The sequence below is a fragment of the Lepisosteus oculatus genome, chromosome 14 (assembly GCF_040954835.1).
Source record: "Lepisosteus oculatus isolate fLepOcu1 chromosome 14, fLepOcu1.hap2, whole genome shotgun sequence".
In the NCBI taxonomy this organism is placed as follows: Eukaryota; Metazoa; Chordata; class Actinopteri; order Semionotiformes; family Lepisosteidae; genus Lepisosteus; species Lepisosteus oculatus.
In genome coordinates this window covers 44,049,474-44,067,625 of record NC_090709.1, presented here as the reverse complement: position 1 = coordinate 44,067,625, position 18,152 = coordinate 44,049,474, and the positions used below count along the sequence as shown (strand labels likewise).

The 18,152-nt window shown below is 42.5% G+C and overlaps 3 non-coding genes across 3 annotated transcripts; 2 read left to right on the top strand and 1 right to left on the bottom strand.

Moving 5' to 3' along the window:
* Positions 1-6,711: 6,711 nt before the first annotated feature.
* On the bottom strand, positions 6,712-6,783 carry trnat-ugu (transfer RNA threonine (anticodon UGU)). The gene has a single exon. It is a non-coding gene; the product is annotated as a tRNA-Thr (tRNA).
* A 780-nt stretch (positions 6,784-7,563) lies between these two features.
* On the top strand, positions 7,564-7,657 carry trnai-uau (transfer RNA isoleucine (anticodon UAU)). Its single transcript has 2 exons — positions 7,564-7,601; positions 7,622-7,657. It is a non-coding gene; the product is annotated as a tRNA-Ile (tRNA).
* A 6,680-nt stretch (positions 7,658-14,337) lies between these two features.
* On the top strand, positions 14,338-14,419 carry trnal-aag (transfer RNA leucine (anticodon AAG)). Its single transcript has one exon. It is a non-coding gene; the product is annotated as a tRNA-Leu (tRNA).
* The last annotated feature ends 3,733 nt before the right edge of the window (positions 14,420-18,152 follow it).

The window sequence follows — 18,152 nt, the reverse complement described above, 5'->3', positions numbered from 1 at the left end:
TGATTTTACATATTGTTAGCATTTTAATGAATTGTTAAAAGATTGATACACAAATCGCTAAATAAGAAAACGTAAAAACCCTAGCTGTAAGCAATTGGCCATTCATATTCCTGAATTTTAAATCCCTGTGTTTTTCTGTATCCGAATGCCTGGTGCAGCTCATTTGAAAGCAGAGTCTACCATTTACTGTATTACAGAAGCGTATTGTTGCCACCAAGGAAAAAAAAATCCTGAGTTTACAGGAGTAAAGAGGAAACAAATGCAAACACCGTTTAGAAAAAACACACACGTCTCAGGCCTTAACCATGACAAGGATAGGATTTGAACCTAGACGAACAGAGCACAATGAATTAGCAATCCAAAAAGTGACTCCTGTTTAATTTTCTTTTCGCTTGCTCGATTTGTAGTACGCTCCTATATCCTTACAACCGATAAACAAAACGGCTTCATGTGCCACAGCATTCTGCTGCAGGTACGGTTTGCACCGTGTATTAGGCGAACCCGAATTAAATATTTCAAATATGTGAAGAATTACATGAAACCTGAAAAAAGATCACAGCCAATGTCAGCAATTCAGAGCCTGTAGGCAGCTTCAACAGAACAAAACGATCTGAAGCCGCAATAATTTCACAGAGTGTATTGTGACACTCAAACCACGTTGTTGCTATTACTGCTACTTCTGCTGCCGTTGCTTTAAACTCTACTCAGCGGGCAAGTAAAGTCGTACAAAGAATAGACTACTTTGAGCAGTCCAAATTCCATTATGTGAATTTAAGCTTTTTTTTTATTAATAACAGCATTAGTAATACAATGCGTGCTCAGAAACCTTACTTATTAGTTTATGAAGCAATAGTGTTTCGACAATTTGCGGTCTTCAAAAAGTAAACGCTGAAGTTTTTATACTTCCTTGTGAGCAGATCACCTTTGATTTAGAAAAGGAAAACTTACTCCCCTGTTGCTTTCATTGCAATATCTGAATCGAGACCCAAGCGCTAAGAAAGCTGAAAAACGCAGAAGTCATAAACCCGATTTTAATTTAGACACACATTTTCTAATGCAGCCTTCATTACAAGACAGTCTATTTCTCGAAAGCGTGTTATGTAAAAAAGAGAAAAACGAAAATATATGGATGACAATATTTAAAAGCTGAAGATTTTACTTTTGAGAAATTGTCATTTTATGTATCTAGACGCTTTTCAACCACTGCTTTTAGAACTTTGCTGTGCTTCCTGAATCATTTTCAGCGTTATAAACTGGGTGTGGAAGTAGCGATCACTTTGTAGAGCAGTTGATAGACTGGAGCTGTTCAGACTACTCTTGTTATTCCTCAAGTGCTTCCATCATTTTTCTTTCAGGCTAGGACGCGAGTGTGTACGTGTTTGGTTTTCGTTTCACTGATTCCCATTGAAGATTTGTGAATTAACAAGGAAAGAATCAGTTGCCTCGGAAAGCAAAAGGTTTGGTTCTCAACGATCTTGAAGACACGCCCATGTAGAGCAGCGTGTGATGATTCGTACTATAAAAGACCAAGTGCTCAAAGTGACGTCTGTGTTTGCCGTTGAAACTTTTCATCTCGGGCGCACTTTTAGAAAGCAAAGATAGAGCAGTTGTGTTGAATCACACCATGACAGCTGTCAGCAGAGTGGTGCAGCGGAAGCGTGCTGGGCCCATAACCCAGAGGTCGATGTATCGGAACCATCCATTGCTATACACACCGTCAGTCTAATGAAGTGAATTTACACTGATCTTTTTCTCTCGTTCACACAAGATACATTGTTTAGTCTCCCCTAAACAATGTATCTTGTCAGATTATGATGTCAGTCGGTTTAATAATGTTGTTGAACTCCCTTCAGCCAAAATACAGAGGAGCCCAGGCCCAGAATGTTACACATACTGACAGAGAGTGATCTCATTATGTGTGTCATGATGGTGCTGTCTGGCTGTCCTGCTGGTCTGGATGAGGGGTGCGTAGTGTGGTGCAGGTACTTGTCCCATCCTGCTCTTGGTCCAGGTTGGAGGGTTGCACCGATTCTGAGTCTTGTTAGCTGGTATGGATTGGTTTGGGGGTGTTGATACCAGAGTGGTCCAAGAGGGGGGTGCAGATGTCTCGGGGGCATTCTTGATTTTCTATGACTTCACGTTGATTCTGTTGGTTCTGAGTGTCTTGGTTACATACGCTTGTGTGTATAGATGAAAAAGCTATTGAAGAGCACCTCATTCATCTCGGTGGAAGTTCCCATGTTCAAAAAATCCTAAAAAGAGAATTAAAGTTTCTAACAACAAAGCATGACTGTGAAAGGTCAGGAGGCCTGCCTTGTGTGCACAACACTTGATTACAGTCAAAAAATCATGAAGCCATGAAGACGACCCACCTGTCCCAGTGTATTACCTGTAGTGTAATCTTCAGAAAATCATAAAAAATTAAAGAAAGGGGCCACAGCCACAGCAAGGTTGTACGAGGTCCAGGGGCATGTCTGGTGTGTAAAACACTTGGTTTCAGCAGAGTGGGTGCTGTATTTAAAATGCTATTGAGCCATGAAGACGACCCACCCGTCCCAGTGTATTACCTGTAGTGTTATCTTCAGAAACTCATTACCAAATAAAGAAAGGGGCCACAGCCACAGTAAGGTTGTATGAGGTTTGGGGGCCTGTCTGGTGTGTAAAACACTTGGTTTCAGCAGAGTGGGTGCTGTATTTGAAATGCTATTGAGCCATGAAGACGACCCACCTGTCCCAGTGTATTACCTGTAGTGTAATCTTCAGAAAATCATAAAAAATTAAAGAAAGGGGCCACAGTAAGGTTGTATGAGGTTTGGGGGCCTGTCTGGTGTGTAAAACACTTGGTTTGAGCAGAGCGGGTGCTGTATTTGAAATGCTATTGAGCCATGAAGACGACTCACCTGTCCCAGTGTATTACCTGTAGTGTTATCTTCAGAAACTCATTACAAAATAAAGAAAGGGGCCACAGCCACAGTAAGGTTGTATGAGGTTCGGGGGCCTGTCTGGTGTGTAAAACACTTGGTTTCAGCAGAGTGGGTGCTGTATTTGAAATGCTATTGAGCCATGAAGACGACCCACCTGTCCCAGTGTATTACCTGTAGTGTAATCTTCAGAAAATCATAAAAAATTAAAGAAAGGGGCCACAGCCACAGTAAGGTTGTATGAGGTTTGGGGGCCTGTCTGGTGTGTAAAACACTTGGTTTCAGCAGAGTGGGTGCTGTATTCGAAATGCTATTGAGCCATGAAGACAACCCACCCATCCCACCTGTAGTGTTATCTTCAGAAAATCATAAAAAAATAAAGGTTCCATAACCCAAAACAAAGCTGGGAATAGTCAGATGACCTGCTTAGTGTGCAAAACACTCACCTGCAGCATTGTGGGTGCTGTGGTTTAAATGCTATTGGTTTGTGAACAGAATACCCATACCCAGTGCATTGTGCCACATTAAATAAAAGCAAGAGAAGAAGAGATTCAGAACACAAAGCTGTCAGTGTTCTGTGTAAAAAGTCGGTATGAACATCATGGGAGCTGTTTTTAATAAGCTGCTGAGTAAAGAATATTTTTATCTTCCTGCTGTCAGTAGTATTGTGAATATAGTTGACCCTTACCTGAATGAAAACAGGACGTAAAGGAAGGGTTTCAGAAATCAAAAAAAGCTTTATTCCCGTGTTTACAGTCTGGGTAATTGGAGACCGCGCTGTTCTGCTTCCTATGGTCATATACGGGTTTTTCGCATGAAGCCGTATTGAACAGTATTTCTCGCTTTGTGAACGTGTGCACACAGCGGTCCCCCGGGTTCCAGTTCGTGCGTAATTACGCATCGATGAAAAACCGGAGGTTTAAAAAAAGATAATTAGCTCACCGATAGTTTGATGTAAAGGCTGTGGAAATATCCACAAGTCGTGGTCTTTAAAATGCTTTTGGTTTGAAGGCGTTCTGTGCTTCCATTGCGGAGATATGGACAAAAGCATATTCGTGCTTGGTCAAAAAAATGTCATAAAAACGAAAAAGTAGAGGCTGAGAAATAATCCACAATGTATTTTATACACAAAGCAAGTGTTTTTGTAACTCTAAGAGATTTCGTGAAAGCGCTACAGGCGTGCCAAAATCGTTTTCGAACTTCAAGCTAACTTTACCCCGGTACTATATTACCTGTAGTGTTATCTTCAGAAAATCATTACAAAATAAAGAAAGGGGCCACAGCCACAGCAAGGTTATATAAAGTTAGGGGGCCTGTCTGGTGTGTAAAACACTTGGTTTCAGCAGTGTGGGTGCTGTATTTGAAATGCTATTGAGCCATGAAGAATACCCACCTACCCTAGTGTGTTACCTGTAGTGTTATCTTCAGAAAATTATAAAAAAAGAAAGGTTCCATAACCCAAAACAAAGCTGGGAATAGTCAGATGACCTGCTTAGTGTGCAAAACACTTACCTGCAGCATTGTGGGTGCTGTGGTTTAAATGCTATTGGTTTGTGAACAGAATACCCCTATCCCAGTGCATTGTGCCACATTAAATAAAAGCAAGAGAAAAAGAGATTCAGAACGCAAAGCTGTGTCAGTGTTCTGTGTAAAAAGTCGGTATGAACATCATGGGAGCTGTTTTTAATAAGCTGCTGAGTAAAGAATATTTTAATCTTCCTGCTGTCAGTAGTATTGTGAATATAGTTGACCCTTACCTGAATGAAAACAGGACGTAAAGGAAGGGTTTCAGAAATCAGACAAAGCTTTATTCCCGTGCTTACAGTCTGGGTAATTGGATACCGCGCTGTTCTGCTTCCTATGGTCATATACGGGTTTTTCGCATGAAGCCGTATTGAACAGTATTTCTCGCTTTGTGAACGTGTGCACACAGCGGTCCCCCGGGTTCCAGTTCGTGCGTAATTACGCATCGATGAAAAACCGGAGGTTTTAAAAAAGATAATTAGCTCACCGATAGTTTGATGTAAAGGCTGTGGAAATATCCACAAATCGTGGTCTTTAAAATGCTTTTGGTTTGAAGGCGTTCTGTGCTTCCATTGCGGAGATATGGACAAAGGAATATTCGTGCTTGGTCAAAAAAATGTCATAAAAACGAAAAAGTAAAGGCTGAGAAATCATCCACAATGTATTTTATACACAAAGCAAGTGTTTTTGTAACTCTAAGAGATTTCGTGAAACCGCTACAGGCGTGCCAAAATCGTTTTCGAACTTCAAGCTAACTTTACCCCGGTGATTTACCGAGTTTAATCGTTTTCAGAAAGTGTAATTGTATTATTTTATGTACCCTTGACGATTCTACTGATGTTATAAGTGCTCTTGTTTATATTGAATCTATTTTGTTGTTCAAATAAAAAGTAAAAAAAAAACATTCCGGATGCGTCTGCTGTAGAAATAAAATGACATCAAAGGCGTTGTACTTAGAGTTCTGAAGCCTGTTCCACAGAAGAACTAGCTGAGATGAAAAGTTCGATATTCTACTGACAGGGCTATTCCCATCAACTCAGTTTCTTTCTGAAACAACGTTTTCCAAGAAAAACTTACACTATGCAAAATTTGAAATAAAATACTTGCTTAAAAGTGCAGATTATTTTTTCCCAAAAACTGTAAAAGGAGAAAACCGACCCGTTGGAGTCTCTGTCGTACCATTGCTCAGTGCGGTCAGGTCGGGACTAAAACGATAGTAAGGTGCTGGTTCAAGCACATCTAGGCATGCCTTTCTCACTGTTCCATCGTGAATATCATCTAGAGAAAAAGTGGCATGTAATGTTTAATACATTATTGGCCTTATTAATAATTTGAGGGAATATAAATGCTTTGCATGTATCGAATTACAGCACGTAACAACTGAGTACCTGAGTCGATATCACCGGGCAATTTCCAATAACGACCAACATCAGACACTTCAAGAAAAATAAGATTCCATATCTTGGAATGTAGGGCGGGAGAATTCATGTATACTCCTGTTGCATCTTGAGCTAAACTTTTAAAAAAAAAATATGACGCAGATTTGCTCAAGATACTTGTAATCGCCTTAAAGAGAGTTTTCATGAAAACGTACATCGGCTAGCTCTCCACTGTTAATTGACAGAACTTTTGAAGAAACTGTTCTTATATAAGCAACATACAAATTACACATCTTAATGAACATGAAGGGAAATCTATGGAAGCCCGTTTCCGTCAGGGAGTAAAAAAAAAACGCGCTATGGTATCTCATTGTATGTCCTTTTTTACTTAAAAAGGGTCTTCTTTAGCTCAGCTGGCAAGACCTGAGTTCGAGCCAATGCAGTGAGGCACGAACTAGGGTGGGAGCTGCGAGGGCACAAGCCCTAGAACCCGAATCCGTTACAATAACAAAAGGACAGACATTGAAATATGGGCTATTTCGAAGTCGCAAATGTGAGATATGAAGTAGGAATTCTGAGTTACTAAGTCGCAATACTGAGTTGCTAAGTCGGAATTCTGAGATACCATAGCGGGTTTTTTTTTTTTTACTCCCTGGCGGAAACGGGCTTCCATAGAAATCCGGGTTGTGAATAACAACTGTAACTACACACGATTGAGTTCTTGAGGCTGGCATCTAAGACCACTCAGCCATCCTGACAAGCAGTGAAGGATGCCCGTTACTTTGTCAAAGGATTATTAACTACTTTTCTTTTCTTATTATTACAGAGATTTCTACATTGCAAGACAATTGACGATTTAGATAAAGGTATATCGTGGTACGCAAACCAGGCACGGGCAGGGTTTGAACCCGCGCTCTTCGGCTTACAAGACCGGTGCCTTACCACTTGGCCACCGCGCACACAATTTAGTTTTTCTCCCATCAAGGCTAATATATTTTGAAAATAAAATGAAAAATCTGTGCGCAAATTGCAATGGCAGGAGAAGTAAAACAAATATGATTATGATGTACAGTAATTGTTCACTTAGTGAAATACTCACTTTTTTGGACCACTGAATATAGTTCTTCTGTGGAGCTGGCTTCAGACTCTGCTTATAGCGCCCGTCAAATAAAATAGATATTTAATTTTTACAGGAAGACGCATTCCGAAATGTATCTCTGCAGTTTTAGAAAAGTTTTGAATGGCATATTTTATACAACGCACAAACCGTATTCTAATTGCAGACTGCAGATCTGTGCAGCAATCGTACTACATTTCACTGTGATTCTGAAATACGTCTAGCAAACATATTCAGGTTTCCTTGAACTTTTAATAAAAAACGACTTCGCTTTCAATCTCTGATGTCACTGTAAACATCGGGCGTGATGTTCCGCAGATGTGCAGTGTGTGCCTTCTTGTCTTATTCAAGTTTATTGGATTTTTGAAACGAAAATACAAACTGGACAGTTTCAGACACATGAAGACTCATAAATAGTGTAAATCCGCCGAGCTGATTTACGTGTCTGACCATCTCTCTCCTCCCTCTTTTGCAGTGAGCACTATTTTTTCATTTTCTTCCCTTGTAGTTTCCTCGCTCTTTTACTGTCCCTTTCTCCCACGGAGAGACGGAAAACGTGCCGAAATCGTTTTCACCCTGTGTTTGTGCAACGTCAGTGTGTGAAGGGAAAGCACTTTCCGCGGCTCCAGTGGCGCAATCGGTCAGCGCGCGGTACTTATACAGCAGTGCACAGCGGAGTCATGCCGAGGTTGTGAGTTCAAGCCTCACCTGGAGCAGCGTGTCCTGTCTTTAGCTACTGAAAGCAACTGTCCACTTTAGATACTGCTACTTATAGGTCGTCCTTAACACTTTATCTAACGAGATTGTAGCCTGTTAGGTATTTGCTGGAAATCCGGTCTAAATTAACATCAAAGGAACAGGTAAAGGTTTATTCCACGTCACACCCGAAGAAGGTTCCATGTTGTGTTTCCTTCTCCTTTCAGCATGGAATAAACCTATACTTTTTCCTTTGCAGCTGACGCAGGTCACTACTTAAATTCCCATCAGCTGTGGACCCCCAGCTGATCTCTACACAGATAGATGAGAGATATCTTCTTAGATGAGAGGTCTACTGGGACTAAGGGAGCATGATGGGGTACCAAAGACTTGAAAAAGCTCTGGCATTAGATTCTGTTTTTGTTGTTTCCCAGATTTGTTTTTAATGTTCTTTTTGTTTTGAAGTTGTTCCTTTAAGTATTTTTTTTATTTTATTTTCTGTAGTCGTTAGACTACTACACTGATTTACCTAGGTTCCCGGAAGGCTTCTCGCATCGTGGTTGTTGTGTTTTTGGGTTACAAGTATTTTTTTTCTATTGATAGGACCCCACGCATTACTGTGGGACTAGTTAACTTAAGTTCTTACATTGTACCTGAAATTACCACATAAACTACTACTCTGTTTTTCTTTTTTTTAAATAAAGGCACAAATTATGTTTTTTTTTCTTGCAGCTGATTGGCAATGACCCTACAACGGGTCATTGCAACGAACGTGGCTGCTGAAATTTGTCAGCAGCTCCATACTAAACCTGTTCTCAATTGCAACAAACCTAAAATAACATATGCTGCCCATTAGATGTTACCGATGTAGGAGACTAACTTAAACCACCTCTTCACAGGGTTTATGTAGCTCAGTAGAGGAACAGTCGATCGCATTTGAACTGTTCTGAATGTAGTGGAAATAATATGGTCACAAAGTAACGAACAAACGCACCACTCGCTTGAAATATTTACTGTAGCTAAAATTGTTTTCTAGACACCACAACTATTCACAATGAATTTGATCAATACATGTCTTTATTAATAAAAGTGTAATTTATTAATAATTAAGATTAATGTATATCTTTATTAGTAGCTGTATTACCGGTAATGCATGTACAGTCCTTAATATGGGATAGTGAACTTTCAGGTATCCTGGGGAGGTAAGAAAACTGAAATGAAGGAATTACATATTTAAAGGGGGTGTAAGTCTTAAATGTGTTCTGTTACATCTGGGTGTTAACTGAATAGATTGTATTACTTATTGTGATTTGACACATGTCTTTCTCAGGAGACAGCAGAAAAATTGGGGAATTTGCAGGTACAGAAAATAACTTGAACTGAACAGGCAAATGTAAGGTTATCTTAAAGAAAAAAAAAACGTTGTCACCTTTTTCAACATGATTATTTAAGACAGTTTATCGGAACCGTATCTCTCCTCCATTCTGTGGCTGTGGTCCAACAGTAACGGTGGTGAAACAAGCAGAATGTGCGGAAAGAATTGGAGACGTAACGGGAGACTCATCCACTCGATAGAAGGGTTGTGTACACTGAGAAGTGTAGTTTAAAAACTTAACAAGCCAGGGAGGAATCAAACCTACAATCTTCTGATCCAAAGTCAAACATATTATCCATTGCACCACTGGCTCTGATACCCTAAAGCCACCACTGTGAGCTTTGCGCTGCTATTAGTAATACTGTAGTACTCCAGTGTTCACAACAGCCCCCCACCACCAGGGACTCAAACCCAGGCCTCCTGTATCACTCAACAAGGACCTAGCCTGTTGAGCTAAAGAGCAATCTCCCTTCAGTCCTGTGGCTGTGGCCCTGCTATTACAGGGAAGGGTGGTGACATCACCGCTCTGGTAAGCCGGCTCTTACACACTCAATGGTGGCCGTATGCGTTACACTCTCCCCCGCTTAACTCACCAACCTTCACAAAGGGCTATCCCATCCCACTGCTGACACCAATGTAACGCTCCAGGGTTCACATGGGCATCCTCGCCACTGCCACATCAGGTCAGTCCCCCAACGTCAAGGACTCAAACCCAGGCCTCTGGCATCACTCAACAGGGACCCAGCTATGGTGGCGGTTGAGCTATGGTAGCGGTCGCAGGTTTGAGTCCCCGACGGTGGGGGGCTGACTTAAGTGGCAATGGCAAGGGTGCCCACCTGAGTCCCCAACCATTACAATACTATACATTGCTCCGGTCCTAATTTTCTCAATTAGATTCCTGTGTTTTCTACTTGTATTTAGCTAATAGGTCTTTCATTTGGTCTGTTTTAAAAATAGCATCTCAAACGATGTTATGTGTCATGCTGAAATTCACACACGGGGGATGTCACATGAAAGACAATCACAGATAAGATGTTGCATTTAAAAAGAAATCCAGAGTGGCAGTAGAAAACAAAGCCTTATACACGAGATGCAAGTGCTCTACCACTGAACTAAACTGACAGGCACTTTTGCCTGTGGCTCTTTAATTGAGTTAGGGAGAGTGAAGGGTCTACACAGTGTACAATTTAAAGGTCGAAGCAAGACAATCTGATGCGAGGAGAATTCACAAAACGAGCCACTGCTTTATCGTTTACTGAGCTTTCAATGAACATCTAAGTGAAAGACAAATTCACTATTTTCACTTTTTGTTTAAAGAACACTTTTATCACCTGTCTGAACTTTTATCGCCCTACTCCCCACCTCGCAACCTCCGCTCTTCAAATTCTGCTCTCCTTACTGTCCCCCAAGCCCGTCTACATTGTATGGGCGACAGGGCCTTCTCCTGCTATGCCCCCAAGCTCTGGAACTCTTTGCCCAAGGATATTAGAGAGTCACCTTCTCTAAACTCCTTCAAATCCAGACTCAAAACCTTCTTCTTCAGAAAAGCCTTTACTTAACTGGTTCCATTCTTCACCCCTCTGCTCTTCTTAATACCATCTTCCACAGTCTCCTCTATCTTTATTGTTGTATTGTTGTAATTATAATTGTGTCCTGTCTTGTGAAATTTTCTTATTTATTGTTTAGTCTTCTTATTTATTGTTATTGTCATCCTGTAAAGCGCTTTGAGAAGCCACCTTTAAAGGCGCTATATAAAATAAAGTTTATTATTATTATTATTATCACGTTCTGCACTCCCGATGGTATTTAACGGTGCTCTTTTCTACACTCCTGATTTGAGGATCCCGAGCTAAAATATTTTTTAAATACAACAAAATTCTAATATATTGAATAGTATTTATGTTTACATTTATATTCACTCGTGCCAAAAGCTTGTGTTCTCTGCATATATCAGGATGTGGAAAGAGGCCCAATCACATCTGGAGTAGATAGGATTTAGGTCAAAGCTAATTCGAAGTGCATCTCTGGGTGTGTTTGAATTACCTACGTGTTTGACTGAAGGACAAGCTCACGGTGCCATAAAAATTGACACTCGTCATCTTTTCTTCTACATTCACAGGTTTTACGCTAAAGACAAAAAAAAATTGTTGTCGTTTTCATACCAGCTGGCACTAATTATTCTGCACCAACAGGGAAGATTAGTATTTTATCTATCGCAATATGTGTGGAATTTGTTTTTAAAAAAGTTGTTCCAGAAATGAACACTTCCATTAAAGTTAAGGCAGACACCTGTTGCTGTCCACAACGACCAACTCTGCATGGCAAGAGAGGAAGAAAAGCACTGTGGTGATTTGAACCCAGAAGCTTATTTACTAGACATGCACGTTAACCAGCTAAGCCACAGCACCAACAGAGCACTCTCCTTTTACGGCCTCTTAGACACACCGCTCTGAGATACCTGCGTTCTGTGTGCGCTGAAGCCTGCTCGCTGAGCAAGTGATGAGAAATGGCTTTTATCTGGTAATTTCAAGTCCAAGGAGCTCAATATGCTTTTTATGTTTGACATCTTCAAGGAAAATGGTGAAATCGCAGGTGGAAGAGGAAAATGATCCTTGAGTAGAGGAAAGACGACCATCTTGAGCACTAACTCATGTCAGGAGGCTAACTTCTGGGATGAGGTGGTGGAGTGGTAAGGCGATGGACTACTAATCCATTGTGCTCTGCACATGTGGGTGTGAATCCCATCCTTGTGAAGTTCAGCAGTTGACAAATGTGCCTTTTTAAACTGGGTGTGCTTTCGTTTCGTCTTTCGCTCCTGTACTACAGCAGTAATATTTCTAGATGTGCATGAACATGGTATAGTAGGCTGACGGCAGGAACATGTGGCCCACAAGCAGTGACAGTATCAGAGGTGTCTGCAGTGTGTTGGTTTGTGAGCACTAATAAAATAACTTGCCGTGGAAGCACGTGTGCCTGCATTAATACAGCTCCATTGAGCAGAAAAAGCAACACAAACACCAACTTGTCAACAGGAAGTTTCCGTAGCTGAAAACACAGCCATTGTGCTCCAGGTGAAGCTTGTGTCGCAGGATGTGTGTCATTGAGGCAGTCACGGTCTGGGATTGATTGGGTTATGTTGATTTGTGTTACAGGGTGTGGGTCATTGAGGCAGTAACAGGCTGTGATTGATTAGGTTATGTTGATTTCCAGGATGGTGTCAATGTTGCCTCTCACTCAAGGGGGTGACTGCAGTTGTCCCAATACAGGAACAGTCAGTAAAAACAGTCAAACCCAAGTCGTTCAGGGAGCAATTAGGTATCGAGACTTGGAGGTGTGAGGAGTCACTGAGCCAGTTTTAGCCAGACCAAGGGGTGAACTGATAAGGTTCCATGACACCTAGCTCAGCACTCCAACACCCCTCAAACAACACAAGCTTCCTCCTGGACCTGTTTCTGACAGGGACAGTGGAAACCCCCCTGAAAGGGATTGGCTAAGGAGAGGGATAAAAAGACCTGAGACAGAACAGAGGGGGCTCCCGATTCCCACTGGACCCTGGAGACGACACAGGCAGCACAAGGGAAGCTGCAGAGTGCAAGACCCCGGAGGTACTCTGCAGAGACTTCTAATACCTGGAGGCAAGGATCTACTGGTTCAGTAACTGACGACAATGAGAGACATTGGCATTGAAACAGAGGTACTGTACAGAGACTTTTAACACCTGAAGGTGAGGAACAAGGAAACTGGCACAGTTAGCCGATTCAAACTGAGAGGAATGTAATACAGTCGCAGAGGATTGCTATTGTTACCTGAACAGAGACTGGGGAAATAGGACTGGGCGATACCCCTCTCCTCAAAGTGGGCCATCAGAGACTACAGGTACTAAGTAGAGACGTTCGAGTGACCTCTCTTTAGTATTTTACAGGAAAGACTGCTGCCCCTCTCTATTCATTTTGACCCTGGGAAGGACCTCTTGCTGCTGTGAATTCTGTTTTCGTTGTGTTTTTGGGTGATAGTGCATGTGAATGTAGTTGGAAAATAAACAGGGCACTTATACAATACAAATGCTTGTCGCTGGTCTGTGTGTGCATTGGTAATTCTAGGAGATAACAGAACCTGTGGTAATGTAGAGGGGCCCTAGCACCCCGTTTGTATTGCTAGGTGGTGTAGTCGTACACGAGGCAGGAACATCCCTCGCCCATAGGGTTCACCTTACTGTGACACCTTCTTCGTCTATGTTTTTTGAGTGTACTGCAAATGATCTTAGTATCGAAGTGCCGTCCCACATAACCGATCCGAACAGTCTGCTTTACAGAGGAGCACTGCCGGAGCTTATCGTTGGCAAACTGAAGACCAGGCTGACCTCTTCTGTGACTCTTGAACACTGAGCCTCAAGGTTGTGAATTCAATCTCCACGCTGGCGGGAAATTCCATAGGTAATGATCACATTTTCTTGCATGCTAATCAAAAGAAATATTAAGAAACTCTTCCCGATACCAGTTTTTTACAAAAGTAAAGGCACATGGCACATGTGTGCCACATCACGTCCAAGTTTAGTGACAACTACCTCAGAGATTGTAAGCTGGGTAGTTTCAGATCAGATCACTTTTTATATCAAAGGTTCAAGCAAACCCAAATACTTTTGCAAGAGACATTTCAGAATCCCAGTCAAATCCAGTACGATTGCTGGATCCTTCGAATTCGACTGAACTATAGCACAGATCTGCAGTCCACCATTAGAATACTGTGGGTGTGTTGTATAAGCCATACCGCCCAAAATAGTTCTAAAACAGGAGATGCATCCTCGTTTAGGAATGTGGTATAAAGTGAAATGGTCTGGGAAGAGTCCTACGTTTGAACAGTTCAAAATAGATGTAAAGGGGTATTTACGGACTCTTTCGAAATGTAAGAACAACCTGTGCGGACCTTAATTGTATTTACCTTGTGTAATAGTTTTTCATAAAGTATAATTGTATTATAGCATGTACCCCTGACGATTTTCTTGATACGTAATATGTGCTCTTGTTTGTATTGTATGTAGTTTTGTTGTTTAAATAAAATGTAAAAGACACAACTTTCCGGATGCGGCTGCTGTAAAAATAAAATGACATCAAGGGTGCTGTACGCAGAGGTCTGAAACCTGCTCCACAGAAGATCTTTATCCAGAGGTGTTAAAGAAGTCGAGATCTCGCCATGAGAGGGGAAGCATCTCAGAAAAAGCAGGTGCAGTCGGTTCCACGGTCATAACGCCACTAAGTCGGGCGACAAGAGCAAAACCCACCCGGATTCCTCCGGGCATGTAATGAGACAAAGAGACAGCACACAGTGGGTAGCGTGGCCGAGCGGTCTAAGGCGCTGGATTAAGGCTCCAGTCTCTTCGGGGGCGTGGGTTCGAATCCCACCGCTGCCAGGTGCTTCTGTCAAGACCCCTTTTCAGCTGGCTTCAGACAAAAGGGAGGGAACTGCTTTTTGGCAGTCTCTCGAGAAACTAAGCAGAGTGTTTAAAGATACTTTCTCAGCTTGACATCAAGGCACAAAACAAAAACCTTCTTGCGTCCTCTCAACCCAAAAGCGCTTTGCCACTTTTTGCGTTATGCAGGGAACGACGTCTGCCCAGATCCCTTTTGTGTCAATGCAAATCGTAGTGTGCCCTCCGTTTTAATGTTGGCTGAGCTGGCGTGCTGTTTCTGTCTGTGAAACTTGAATGTTCTGCTTGTTCACACCGAATCGTCGGCGGGGGTTGAGCTTGTTAAATCTTTGCGCATAGCGCTCCTTTGGAAGTACATTGTCCAAGTTCAAAAGCGATCGTGGGATTTACTTCATGCGTTCAAAAAGCATGCCTCGCACGACAGATTTAAATGGGGAATGGAGCCTGCTTCTTGCTGTTTTTCCTGTGGTTGCAGTTACAAAGTTGATCGTGCTTTCACATTCTGTTAACAGTATTCACTGGCTGAGCTTTATCAGTTGGTTTGTAAAGGAATCTCTGCTTCGGTTCCAGAAAAGTCATCTGTAGTGTGTTTTTTTCCGTGCCCATGGCAGTCTTTTAAAGCTGGTAGTAATGGCGGCGAAGTTAATTTTTTATCCTCTTTAAAAGAATAAGGACGGGCTGGGGCGAGCTCCATTTACCACTCTTTCAGCTAACCGCCGAACTCGCGAACTGATTACAGTGCAGAGCCACAGGCGCCTCGCTTTTCTCCATTCTCTGGGTTAGGGTGAAAAAAAAACTTTGCTGGTATTAGCTGGCCTGCTGGGAGTACCTCTTCTTCACTGATAAGCAAGATTTGTGTTTCATCTTTCGCAAGCTGTATAGATTTCTTTCAAAACAAGTTGTTCCAGAAAGGAAACGAACACTTGCATTCACCTGAATTAAAAGGCATGGGATTTGCCCGTAAGGATAAATTCTGTACAGTAAGACAGGAAGAAAGTCACCGCTGGGAATCGGACCCAGGAACTCCTGTTTACTAGACAGGCGCTTTAACCAACTAAGCCAATGCGCCGGCAAAGTGCTGTCCTTTGACAGCCACTTGGACACGTCTCTACTGCTCTGAGACATCTGCGTTCGGTGTGCACCGAGCCTGCTCGCCTTGAAAGTTGCCTCATTTACATGCCATAGCTCCACCACTAAGAGAAAGGATGAGAAATGGCTTTTATCTGGCACTTTTCATGTCAGAGGATCTCAATCTGCTTTCCGTGTACAAGAGGATGTCCAACTCATGTAGCTAAAGACGTAGACGACAGTGCTCCACTGAAATCTTGATCTCACAACCCTCGGCATGACTCCACTGTGTTCTGCTTTAGACAGACAAACTCCACGCTGGTGGGAAATTCCATAGGTAATGATCACATTTTCTTGCATGCTTCTGTAGAGTTTGGGCATTTACTTGGACAATTATTAATTGTAGCAGTAAATCACAAAATTGATTCTTTTGATGGCTTTAGAATCCAACCATGCAATATAACTCAAACAACGCACACACACAGGTACTAATACACGAGGATACATTTATTAATACATAGAATATGCATATAAACAGATCTTATCGAGAGGGTTATCAGAATACAAAAGGTATATATTCAGTCAGTTACAAAGAGTTACATATATCAAGAGGACATACATTCAGTATATCATTCATTTAGACCGTTTCGTAATTGAACTTGGTTATAACTTCTACATTAGATACTCAAAACAAGTACATAACTCTTGTTGGGATAACAATTGAATTCTCGAGCAGTAATGCAGTGAAGTTGAATACTCATCCAATCTCTGGGGATTCAGATCTCCTGCGGGCACAAAGAAACAGTTGCAGGCTGTTGCTGCCCAATCCGCGCTCTCTGGCTCGGTGCCAGGCTTTGCTGTGCGGCTTGCGACGGTGCACTGCTGATGCTCACTGACCGGCTAGTTAGTGTTGGCTTTAACTAGCAAAGTTTGCACACAGGAGAAAAGATGACTGTGAGTCCCAGCAAGTTAGGAAGAGGACCGGTTCGTTCCTGATGAAGAGCTAGTTCTGAATAGTGATTCAGCTGTCCACAGTTCCGACCTGTTCACAAGGATTGCTGCTGGTGCTAACCTCAGGTGGATCCTCTGGTTACTCTCTGGCAACCTCCGCTCTAGACTCTTAGAACAAAGGAAAGTTCTGGCACTCGGACACACTGGCCGTTCCGTGGTTGTCCGGGCTGAGTCTCAGGATGGTCAGGAGGCGCGCTGCGAGAATGTCCTGCCCTTGGGAGCCTTCTGCTCCTGGGCCGTCCTGCCCTGGAATTCTCTTTTGAATTCCCTTTAGAAAAGTCCACAGAATTCTACACTAAAGGCTCTCTGTGTTGCCTGTTTTTACCTGGAGGAACTTCAGCTCGTTGATTGGCTAAAAGTTCCATGGGCATCAGAGTCCCACGTGGGTTACTCGGCCCTACCAGTCCCTGATTGGTTGATCAAGGTGAGATATGAGTCACTTACTCCTGACACTTAGGAATGCAATCCAGATGTCCATCTGGCACTCCCTAGACAGATAGGCGCCAATGGATGCCCATTGATCATGATAGCCAGGCTTAGCTAAGTGCACCCCCCTCTGGGAGCTGTGCCTTATCAAAAGAAAACATCTTTAAATCAGCCTGCATGAATAGTTTCTCTGTGGCTGCACCACAGAGATGAACAGAGAGATGAGGCCTCATTTGGGAAAGCACTGAAACACTTAATTCTGTCTTATTAACAAGCATTGCCGCTACACTGGGATAGGACATTCCACACTGGAGTATTATTATTGAGAGACAGGATCACTGTCTGTTCCCCAGGCTGGGGCAGGAGATCCCACACTGTATCATTACTATTGAGAGACAGGCTCACTGTCTCTTCCTAAGGCTGGGAAAGGAGGTCACACGCTGTATTATTATTATTATTGAGAGACAGGTTCACCGTCTGTCCCTCAGGCTGGGACAGGAGATCACACACTGTATTATTATTACTGAGAGACAGGCTCACTGTCTGTTCTTCAGGCTGGGGCAGGAGATCACATTGTATTATTATTTTTGAGAGACAAGCTCACTGTTCCTCAGGCTGGAACAGGAGATGACACACTGTATTATTATTATTGAGATACAGCCTCAGTGCTCCCCAGGCTGGGTCAGGGGATCACACACTGATCTATTATTATTGAGAGACAAGCACACTTTTTGTTCCCCAGACTGGGACAGGACATTCCACACTGGATTATTATTATTGAGAGACAGGATCACTGTCTGTTCCTCAGGCTAAGAAAGGAGCTCACACACTGGATTATTATTATTGAGAGATAGGTTTACTCTCTGTTCCCCAGGCTGGGACAGGAGATCACACACTGTATTATTAATATTGAGAGGCAGGATCACTGTCTCTTCCTCAGGCTGGGACAGGAGGTAGCACACTGTATTATTATTATTACTGAGATACAGGCTCACTGTCTGTTCCTCAGACTGGGACACGAGATCACACACTGTATTTTTATTATTGAGAGACAAGCTCACTTTTCCTCAGGCTGGGACTGGAGATCACACACTGTTCTATTATTATTGAGAGACATGCTCACTGTTTGTTCCCCAGACTGGGACAGGACATTCCACACTGGATTATTATTATTGAGAGATAGGTTTACTGTCTGTTCCCCAGGCTGGGA